Raw genomic sequence first — 12,002 nt, forward strand, 5'->3', positions numbered from 1 at the left:
TGCATTGATGTGATTGGCTTACCTACATATTTAACATGGTGCGCTAGCGCGCACCATTCAATATGTAGGTATGCCAATGTATGTTACACACCAATGCGTGTCAAAAATATGACAACCAATCCTTAAATAGCAGCTATTGAAGGAAGAGTCAAACTTTTGGTGGTCGACGGAAATCGGAGTACAAAGAGGAAACCCACGACCTACAGCCCAGGGCCTTGAACCCACGACCCAGTGATGGAGGGCGTAGATTGTCTTATAAAGACGTACCCATCATGAAATGTGCTTATTTAATATTTACACTTCACAACTATGCAAACCTCATCATATTTTCTATACACTGTGCTATAGTACCGTGCTCCCCATGAACAACTGTGCTAAAGTTACGATATTATCAGTAACTGTGCTTGTGTTACCGTAGTTACCGTGAACGGCTGTGCTATCTTTACGTTATTTTCCATTAATAACTGTGCTCATTTTACCTTACTCGCACAAACTATACTAAGTTTACGCCTTTTTTCATAAACAAATGTGCTAACTTTATCGTAAATATCTATAAGTGTGCTTTCTTACCAAAATTACAATAAAATGTCTATAATAAGCCGCTGTTTATTCTCATTTGGACAAAGAAATCCCAGACTCCTTTTTCGAATCCGGCCTAATTTTGAAGGCAGTCTTATTTTTAAAATCCTTTAGACAGTAAACCACCAATGGTATATAAAAAGTCACTTTTCGCATGGACAGACATCATGCAGTAAAAGTTGCTTTAAACGAAAAGACAAACATGCTGATAGTGTATCTATTAGTTTGCAATATTAGATCGTGTGATGTGACGTTTACCTGTAAAACTGTATTTAGGTCGACAGAGAAAATGGGAATTTTACCTGGAATCCAATCATATGTGGACGGGTATCTAGGGAGACACGACCAGGGAGAGAAAGTAGATAGAAAAGAAAGAAAACACAAAAGCCTCTTACGATCATACAGTGGGGATACAGCAGGCATATAATTACTTCGTTGAGCCTGCACGGATTTCAAACGCTTGCATCGTTTCACTTATAATGCAGTTATTTATTTATGTTTCGGAGACAATTACTGTCAATATTTGAAGTTTTTAAAAATCGTCCATCATCAGTGAAGTGGACCAGTACGAGAAGCATGCAATCTGTTTAAAATGCATACCTTTAGTATATTTGAATCAGTTTGGAGTGACATGTAGGTGCTGCATTTACTTCATAACTGGGTTAAAGCAGATTCAGTCATTGCCCTAAGTTAACCGGGCGGTGAATGTCTTTTTCATTTAGATATTGATTTGAAAACTCTCACAGAATCATTCAGCTTAGTGGAGTGTCATCTAACCGTTTAAAACATTTCAGTGAAGTGACCATTGGGTGACCCTGTCTTACACCAGTATGTGGGCATCAGTCTTCACATAAAACACTACTGTAACAAATCCTGTACAGGTTTCGGGATAGTGCAAACATGTAGGCAGTATGTGGACATCAGTCTTCCTGTAAAACATTACTGTAACAAATCCTGTACAGGTTTCGGGACAGTGCATGATCATATGAACAGACTTATGGGGAAAAACTGCTTTATCGGTGTTTTCGTTGTGTTCTCTCTTAGAATACTAGATTTAAACAAACCCTGTGCAGGTTCTAGGAAAGAACAAACATGCATGTTGTATCCCACTGTACGAGCTTATGGGGAAACTGCTTTATCAGAATGTTGCTTTGTGTCCTCTATAGGAACATATAAATAAATCCTGAGCATGTTCCAGGGACCCACTGTACGATCATATGAATAAGAAATTTATGGAACAAAATGTCTAATCGGGATTTTTTTGGATCCTCTTTAGGAATACAGGTTGTACAACAAAGTTTCAGGAAAGACAAAATATCCATGTTAAATAATAGAGTTAGGGGGAAAAGTGCCTTATCGGGATTTTTCTTTGGGTCTTCTTTAGGAATAATGGTGACAGCATATTACAGATAACACCGGTTGCAACAGTTGGGTTAACGGTCTTCTCTGTTTGCGTGAACGTATCCATCTTTGCTGTTCTACTACTTTTTTCTACTGCATCACCCTGTATGTGAAAGTATTTGATAATTCAGTTGTTATTTGTGACGCTTCAATTTGACAACCTCGCTAAGTAGAGTAAGTACGGTAGGCAGTGGGCATTATCAGGCACAGAGATAAGGCTACATTATTACCTAGTAAACTTATTATAGTCAGCACGACATTACAGTCACGTGAATTATGGATCACAGACGGGCTTTAATACATATCAAATGTCGGTATATCGTAATAATTCACTTACCTTGATATCGGGTGACGCAGTGAATAACGCTATCACATTTAACCAATGCGGCCGGGGTTCGATTCCCCGATCGAATGTGAACAGGTATAGGGTGACCTTCCCGACAACGTGGTTAATATCCAGGTTCTCCAGTCTCCACCGACACCAAGACGCCCGCACGCTGACATCCGGGCCAGCAAGAATTGTTAATATTACTTTAATTACCGTTTTTCAAAATTGTTCATTTACCTCTTCATGACGTATCAAAATGCTTCGAATAAGCAATTGATCAGTTTATCATATTTTATAACCAGGGAAAAAAAAAACATTAACGAAAAACCTGTAGGCTTAAGGAGTGGGGTTTTTTCTCAAACATTTCGAGTCCGGATCTGAACATTCCATTTTTTTTATATGAAAGCATATGCTAAACATGACATAGTTATAAAAACCCGAATATGCATGTGACTAAATACGTTTTGTCTGGCATATTTGACGGTATTACCGAGTTATGGGGACAGATGTAATACTGATCGAATGAAACTATTAATAGTATGCCTATATCACTCAAATCGCCACATATCTCTTCTGACCCAATCTCAGGAGTGTCACGTTTCCTAAGTTGCGAATTACAAGCAGAGAAATGCGAGTTGTCAGCAGAATAATGCGAGTTGCGAGTAGAGAGATGCGAGTTGCGAGTAGAGAGATGCGAGTTGCGAGTAACGAAATGCGAGTTGCGAGTAGAGCAATGCAAGTTGCCGGTAGAGAAATACAAGTTGCCGGTAGAGAAATGCAAGTTGCCGGTAGAGAAATGCAAGTTGCCGGCAGAGAAATGCATATTGCCAGTAGAGAAATGAGAGTTACAAGCAGAGAAATGAGAGTTAAAAGCAGAGAAATGCGAGTTGTCAGCAGAGTAATGCGAGTCACGAGTAGAGAAATGCGAGTAGAGAAATGCGAGTTGCCAGTAGAATAATGCGAGCTGCCAGTAGAGAAATGCGAGTAGCCGGTTGAGAAATGCGAGTTGCCGGTAGAGAAATGCAAGTTGCCGGTAGAGAAATGCAAGTTGCCGGTAGAGAAATGCATATTGCCAGTAGAGAAATGCGAGTTACAAGCAGAGAAATGAGAGTTAAAAGCAGAGAAATGCGAGTTGTTAGCAGAGTAATGCGAGTCACGAGTAGAGAAATGCGAGTAGAGAAATGCAAGTTGCCAGTAGAGAAATGCAAGTTGCCGGTAGAGAAATGCAAGTTGCGAGTAGAGAAATGCGAGTAACAAGCAGAGAAATGAGAGTTACAAACAGAGAAATGCGAGTTGCCAGTAGAATAATGCGAGCTGCCAGTAGAGAAATGCGAGTTGCCGGTTGAGAAATAAAAGTTGCGAGAAGAAAAATGCGAGGTACAAGCAGAGAAATGAGAGTTACAAACAGAGAAATGCGAGTTGTCAGCAGAATAATGCGAGCTTCCAGTAGAGAAATGCGAGTTGCCGGTTGAGAAATGCGAGTTGCCGGTAGAGAAATGCAAGCTGCGAGTAGAGAAATGCGAGTTACAAGCAGAGAAATGAGTGTTACATTGCAAGTCACAAATTTTCAGACAGTGAGTTAAATGGAAACCAAACTGACGACTCTAGTAAGAGAAACACAGACTGGTAGCAATGCATGTCCAGTTTCTGAGCACAGATAGGAAATATCAGGGTCCGTATTTATGAAACCGTTTTCATGCTCAAGCATGGATTCTGTGCTCAAATACTGTCTTGTAACTCGCTTACATCTTGTAAAACGATCAAAAAGTCAAATGTTAACATTGAAAACAGTTTTCAGCTTTCAGTCTCTTCAATGTTTCGGCCCAAATAGCAATATATCTATACTGATTATAACCATTTACAATACTGTTAGAGTATTTGAAAACGGATGAAACAAGAAAAGAATTTAAAAGCCATGCAGTACCGGAAATATAATGATTGGTTGGAGGAAGGGGGGAGGGGGGTTAACAAGTAGATAGTATTGTAGTTTTGTAAAACAATATAATGCTACCCTGGCAAAATACTAGCCGCTTCCTGTGAACTCGGCTGAGAGAATTTCTTTTTCGCTCATTCGTTAAAGCGTTAGACTAGTAAGCCGCGCAGCGGTCCCGGGTTAGACTCCATCTCCTTCTTCTCAAAGACCTATGAAATGTTAAGAAAACAGTCAATACTTCTATGGTTTACTTTAAAACTGGGAGATATTCATTATATGTGCAACGTAAAATGGCCATAATGAGATATTGGTTAAAAAAAATGAATACTAGTAAATGTGTTTTAAAACCATGTTACGACGCATTAGTCGAATTGAATATCAGAGAACCTAATTGTAAAATTAATAGGGTTTATCAAATTCAGCATGAACTAAGTAGTTTGGGTTTTATTTATATTTGGACTTGCCAATATGTACAAAATGAAAATCTTTTTTTTTTGCAAATGTATGCTCAACGTGTTCATGAGGTATTTATCCAAAAATTACGCAGTGCTTTTGATGTATCTTCCAAATGTTACTTGTACAAGACTAAGCCCATTAATATTAGGGTAAACAAATATTGAGACAAATTCGCATGCACGCACACAGTTTTGACATAGAATCTGAGCGCTATAATAACATTCCAAGAGGTCAGAGAATATGTACAGTCTGCGATAAAAATGATGTCGAAGATGAAGTACTTTTTGTACAACTTTGTCCTGCATATTCTGTTTTAAGAAAATCAGACATCAAACAGTATTATTATCGGCATCGAAGTGTCTATAAACTAATAGAATTATTTACCTGTAAAAGTGTTGAATCTTTAAATAGACTGGACAAATATTTGTTGCACGTTACTGTTTCAAAATCTAAATTTTGTTAATGAAATCTCTTTAGATATATTGTTATCTGGTATTCCGGATCTGTCTTCTCAACAAAATAACGATATTTTTCGTAACGTGCAAAAATTCATAAAAACCAGCGGTAGGTTTTAATTCGTAAGGCGTTTTATATTTCTATACTCAATTTGTGAGACTGTTCAATGTTGTTCTTGCTCTTTTTCTTTTACTTTCTCTTTTTGTTTCTGTTGTTGTAATGCTATTATTATACATATTATTTGATACCCAGTTGTGCCATGTTTGTAAATCTGATGTATATATTTGAGGAAAGGGCGTAAATAATGTTGTAATAACTTGTGCCCAGTCCTGTTGTCACTATTTTGGCAATAAAATATGTTTAAACTTAAACTAAAAGGAAAATTCTTCTCGCTCAGTAGTGATTTTATATTAAAATATTATTTGAAACTACCTTTTTATAAGTGTACATGTATAATAATAGTTATTTAATATTCGTTAATAGCGCGTTAAATAGTACTTTGATGACATCCCATGATTCTTTCTGGCTGTTTGAAGTTATGTGGCGTTTTTTATTATGATGTCATTATTTCATGACGTCACATGTATACATGTAGTAACGTCACAAATATAATGGTATTGTTAAATACTGTCCTTTCAACAACTTAACGAAATATCATGCTGTAAAACTGCACGTGATATCATTATTAGATGTCTGTAGGTATATATATATTTGAATGGAATTGTCCTCCGACATCTTGTACATCACACATGAATTTTGAATATTTAATTATGTATATTTGTAACCTACATGCTGTATCGCCTTTGGATATAATAAAACTTGAAACTTGAAAAACTCTTCGCGGATACATTGAAAAAAACAAATGCCTTTGTTTCAATACTTTGTGTTATTGTACATACTGAGATTAATTCTGTGTTCATCATCAACAGACATTAACCGATATACAGGCTGTGGTGTCCTCGTCAATTATCGCTGCATATAATACACCACGACCTACAACATATAGCGTGTGTCACACAGCATACGGTGTGTGGACAATGACATTGATCCGTGACCGGATTAACTTCACTGTCAGCATATATACCCTCTCTACTTCATAGTTAGTTATGAAACTTAATCTATATACTATATTGTTATTTAAAAGATTTAAAATATGTTTGGTGATTAAATCAGCCCCCACTTCCCAGAAAATACAATAAAAATCCCGACCGACCTAATATACTTTTCAGTCATGTTACCTGAAACACATATAACGCTCACAGACTCTGTATATAATTCTCAACTGTTGAGGGTGATATGTAATAATGAAGAATACGGCGAAGTACTATCATTCCATACTCGCGCCACAACGTGATAAGATAGTGTTCTCAACAGAAGGCAATTGTCGATTTAGTACATCACATGATTTTATATATTAACTAAAATATAAGTTTATAATAAAATAAACCATTCGATGTCATCTGAGTATTATAAGCAATACCGGAGCGGCGATAACGGAAACTACTTTATTCAGGAACGGCAGGATGCTCATAATAGTTTTATAGTTATCCAACCTACATTCGAGATTTTATCATGTGGTGTGCAAACTTAAAGCTCTATTATTCATTAATGATATTTCCAACATCTTCTTTGTTTTTTTTTATACTCTGTTTTTTAAACATCAAATAAAAGCCTTGTTCACAAATCCTTCTAATTTCCTCTCTTCAGTGTCAAAATATCGCAAAAACATTACTACATGAAAAGATGTACCGCTAGGAAGTGGTCAGGTAGCGCAGTGGAGAGCGCACTTGCCATTCACCTAGGCGGCCGGGGTTCGATTCGCTGACCGGACGTGAAAAGGTATGGCGACAGGTGACCACATGGGCTTTCTCCGGATTATCCTCCCACAGTAAGACCATTTGCGCGCTAACATCTGGACAAACAAGTGTGGTAAGTATAAGTTGTAAAAACGTGTTTCATAATTGTTGTAAAATACATAAAGTATGTATCACTTTCAACTCTACTGAATAAATCATGTTCCTACGTCTGGCTGGGATTCGATCACCCAATTCGCTGCAGTATGATATTTTCAGAGAAAGTACTCTCTCCTGTCCATCATAATAACTCCAATAGTAATAGCATCGCTGCACTCCGCTACTTAAAACACCAACACAATTCAAAAATCAAATGTGCCGCTAGCGCGCCAGGAGGATTTTAAAATGGTCTGGAATGGTTGTTTCAGTGTATGTGCCGTAAACATTCAAGTGAGGTTGGTAAAAGATACCGTTGGTGATACTGACATAGATTAGTATTGCATTAAATGTATATCAATTTGATCATTGCTGAAATTGTGTAAAATGAATGATCTATTAACGATTAAAAAATGATATTTTATAATAAAACTATATAAAAATAGTAATTACATGTAAGAGTTATCTTTCATGAAATACTTTACAGTAGTGAAATAGGTAGCCGGTTTCCTGAAGTACAGAAAAATGGATACATGTGACTCATTGATGAAAAACAACTGAACTAATGCCTGTATTGCTTTGAAGTACTTTAATATTGAGAGAACACACTGTTATGTTAGTAATAAACATACAATGTTTATCAATTTAATATTAAACATTCTACCACGTCTGTGATGTAACGACGGGATTCATTGGTTAAAAAAGAGTGCATTATTGGGCGATATACCATGCGCGTGCCAATAACCAATGCACGTGAAATAGTGCGCAAACATGCTGTTCCAACATTCTCCCCGTATTTTATCATGAATTAACAAAAATAGCATAACTGTCAGGCGGGATCAAAATATTTGTTTTTACTTCACTGGGAAGTGCCGTACATTTCACGATGTGTGCAGTGTGTGTATGTACTGTCAAGCGTTGATTTCATGTTTTGACGAACGATGTCGATAGCGTGCCAATGTTTGATTGATTGAAATAAACATCGTATCTGACGTCACACGTGTTCAGTTGTTTCTGGTCTGCAAAACGTCGTCTGCTTTCAAAAGATCAAAGTGATGTCGAGCATTCGCCTACGTGTGTGAAGAATAATGTTGCAAAAAGTAGCAAAGGTCTGAACAGTGGTTGCAAAACACAGCTGTCCGGTGAAGTCGGTGAAGGTGAAGGTCGCGTCATGACTTTCCATCACGTCATGGCAACCAACTGAATATGCCAACTCATGTCAGGCCTATCGTATGATGTTGTATCACTGGCACTTCAAAGAACGTCCGCTTGATATCGGCACGATGATGATGGTTTTAGAAGTAAACGCAATCCGGGAATCCCAACCCTACGCACTGAGAATGTTGACGCGACATTGATCAAGTTAAAACGAGGCAACACGATCACGTCATAAATCTTGAACGCGCAAAAGATCAGCGTACAATTTGCATATCGAATTATCTAGGTCATGTCGCCTTATAAGACAGCAAAACTTTACAATTACTGACATTTGACGTGGTAGAATAAAATTAATAAACTTATGTGCGTGCATTATGGTGGAATATATAACGAGGGTGAGAAAATGTTGGTAAAATTAATTAACGAAGGCCGCTAAGGCCGCTTCGGCCTGAGTTAATTATTTTTCCAACATTTTCGAATCCCGAGTTATATATTCCACCACAATGCACGCACATATGTTGATTGTTTCTTAATTAGAATATGCGGAAATGTGATACTGTCTCCCTACATTGGAATTTCAACTAGGGATGTACTTCCTTCCTATTTCCGTTTTATCAATACACTCCTATGACCTTAAGACAAAAATTAAATCAAATTTCTGGAAAAAAAGTTATTTAAAAAGCGCCTAGTAGTGTCATGCTGAGGCAGGGGTTCAGCGAACCAGTTTGAGTACTTGCCTGCTTCCTTAATTGATTGGTTTTACGTCCCTTCACAACCAAGTAGTTCGGTTATGTGACCGACACTTCATAGGGGGAGACTGATTACATTGTCGTAAATGTAACACTGTCAGATTACAGGTAGGTTACCTACAAGGTGGCTGTCTGTAACCTAATCACAGGTTACATTTAAAAGCAGGTAATACGGTCAAATAGTCAAACGATATATTCTGATGTATACTACAGACTTGTTTATATATGTGCACACATGTCTTGCTGTGTTCCACGAATTCGAATTGAAAATCATGTTATCAACATACTACCATGAAGATATACCACAGATTTGTGTTCGTGTGTTTTTCCACGAATAAATCATGAACAAAATGTTGGTGTGCACTGTGAATTATGCACTTCAAGATTTTACAAAAATGTGCAAGTCAGCTGTAAAAAGCGACCGCCTAAATAAAGCCTCCATAGCGACCCTCCTTTATCTACACTATCAGCTGTCCATAGCGACCCTTCTTTATCTACACTATCAGCTGTATATAGCGACCCTTCTTTTGCTACACTATCAGCTGTCCATAGCGACCGCCTGAATAAACCTTTATAACGACCCTCCTTTATTTATACACTATCAGCTGTCCATACCGACCATCGTTTATCTACATTATCAACTGTCCATAGCGACCCTCCTATACCTACATTATCAGCTGCCCACCGCGACCCCCCTTTATATACACTATCAGCTGTCCATAGCGACCGTCTGAATAAAGCCTCCATAGCGATCCCCCTTTATCTATACACTATCAGCTGTATATAGCGACCCACCTTTATCTACATTATCAGCTGTATATAACGACCCTCCTTTATCTACATTATCAGCTGTCCATAGCGACCCTCCTTTATCTACATTATCAGCTGTTTATAGCGACCCTCCTTTATCTACATTATCAGCTGTCCATAGCGACCCACCTTTACCTACATTAAAAGTTGTCCATAGCGACCCTCCTTTATCTACTTTATCAGCTGTCCATAGCGACCCTCCTTTATCTATACATTATCAGCTGTATATAGCGACCCTCCTTTTTCTACATTATCAGCTGTATATAACGACCCTCCTTTATCTACACTATCAGCTGTCCATAGCGAGCCCCCTTTATATACACTATCAGCTGTCCGTAGTGACCCTCCTTTACCTACATTATCAGATGTCCATAGCGTATCTCCTTTATCTACATTATCAGCTGTCCATAGCGACCCTCATTTATCTATACATTATCAGCTGTATATAGCGACCCTTCTTTATCTATACATTATCAGCTGTCCATAGCGACCCCTCATATATATATACTATCAGCTGTCCATAGCGACCCTCCTTTATCTATACATTATCAGCTGTCCATAGCGACCCCTTATATATATATACTATCAGCTGTCCATAGCGAATCTCCTTTATCTACATTATCAGCTGTCCATAGCGACCCTCATTTATCTATACATTATCAGCTGTATATAGCGACCCTTCTTTATCTATACATTATCAGCTGTCCATAGCGACCCTCCTTTATCTACATTATCAGCTGTCCATAGCGACCCATTATATATATATACTATCAGCTGTCCATAGCGACCCTTCCTTATCTATATTATCAGCTGTCAACCGCAACTCTCCTTTATCTAAATTATCAGCTGTCCATAGCGACCCTCCTTTATCTATACATTATCAGCTGTATATAGCGACCCTCCTTTATCTACATTATCAGCTGTATATAACGACCCTCCCTTATCTACATTATCAGCTGTCCACCGCAACTCTCCTTTATCTAAATTATCAGCTGTCCATAGCGAATCTCCTTTATCTACATTATCAGCTGTCCATAGCGGCCCCCCCCCCCCCGACCCCGCCCTTTATATACACTATCAGCCGTCCATAACGACCGTCTGAATAAAGCCTCCATTTAACGAAATGTGATGTATGGCTATGTGTGTATACACATTGTGATTAATGTGTTCAGAGTAACTATTATACATGTAACTGGTTGATATCAATGCCATCTCCATGATGATATATAGGAGAGTATATCATCATTGGAGGCATGTTCAACGAAAGTTGATCTAAACCCCTGTTAAACGTGGTAAATTACTCTGAACACCTTAGTTCAGGTCCACATATAGCTGTAACAAATTCTCAGGTCCCTGTATCAACTTTATAGTAAACGTAGGAACGTTGTCATCTTATTATAATATACAGTGTAATATGCATATCTCTGCTTATTTATAAAGACACTTGATATGTTACGATTCATAAATAGCATTCTAAAAATGTCTCGATAGTGTCCGTTTGACCCCTGAGACACTAGGACTAGTCTATTATGACAGTATACGTAATTGATATTATGGGATGTTCCATTCTGAGCTACCCATCCGTGCGTTTTTACAGACGGGCACGAGATTTCTGTATTTCTACCTGACACACAAACAACAGGACATCGGTATTCTCTACACAGACAGGTAAGTATAGAATAATAAGTCATCTTTAAATGTGTTAAAAGCATACATCCTAATTATCAAAATTAGCTTACGTCTATGGTGAGGTAAGATGGGGGCCGGCCGGTGCGCCATTTTTTTAGGTATAAAGTTCCCTTTGAAGCCCTCCCCACCAGGTGAGAGGCTCGGTTGTGTAAAACTTGCAGGAGTTCAGTTCTAATTTTTCTTAAAAAGAGTAAAAGGGATAAAAGATTTTTATAATCTTATGGTAAAAAAAGATACTATTGCTACTGGGAGGAGAAAATGGGAAGAAAAATTGGATTTGAATAATTTTAATTGGAATGATATATATAAGACCCCTTTTAGAATAACAAAACATTCAAGACTACAATGGTTTCAGTATAGAATTGTTCATCATATTTTGACAACAAATTCATCCATGTTTAAAGTAGGATTAGTGACAAGTCCACTCTGTACACTTTGTAATTTAGAACAAGAAACAATCATTCATATTTTGTGGGAATGTAGAGAAGTACAGA

At 37.7% G+C, this 12,002-nt stretch overlaps 1 protein-coding gene across 1 annotated transcript in view; it reads left to right on the top strand.

Annotated features, from left to right (window-relative positions):
• The first annotated feature begins 11,391 nt into the window (after nt 1–11,391).
• Nucleotides 11,392–12,002, top strand: part of LOC110466913 (sarcoplasmic calcium-binding proteins I, III, and IV-like) — a 17,226-nt gene continuing 16,615 nt past the window's right edge. Inside the window, exon 1 of the mRNA XM_021523706.1 lies at nt 11,392–11,487. The gene's annotated coding sequence lies outside the window, so the exon portion shown is untranslated. The remainder of the gene's footprint in view (nt 11,488–12,002) is intronic.

Source organism: Mizuhopecten yessoensis, unplaced genomic scaffold, assembly GCF_002113885.1.
Source record: "Mizuhopecten yessoensis strain PY_sf001 unplaced genomic scaffold, ASM211388v2 scaffold11147, whole genome shotgun sequence".
Taxonomy (NCBI): Eukaryota; Metazoa; Mollusca; class Bivalvia; order Pectinida; family Pectinidae; genus Mizuhopecten; species Mizuhopecten yessoensis.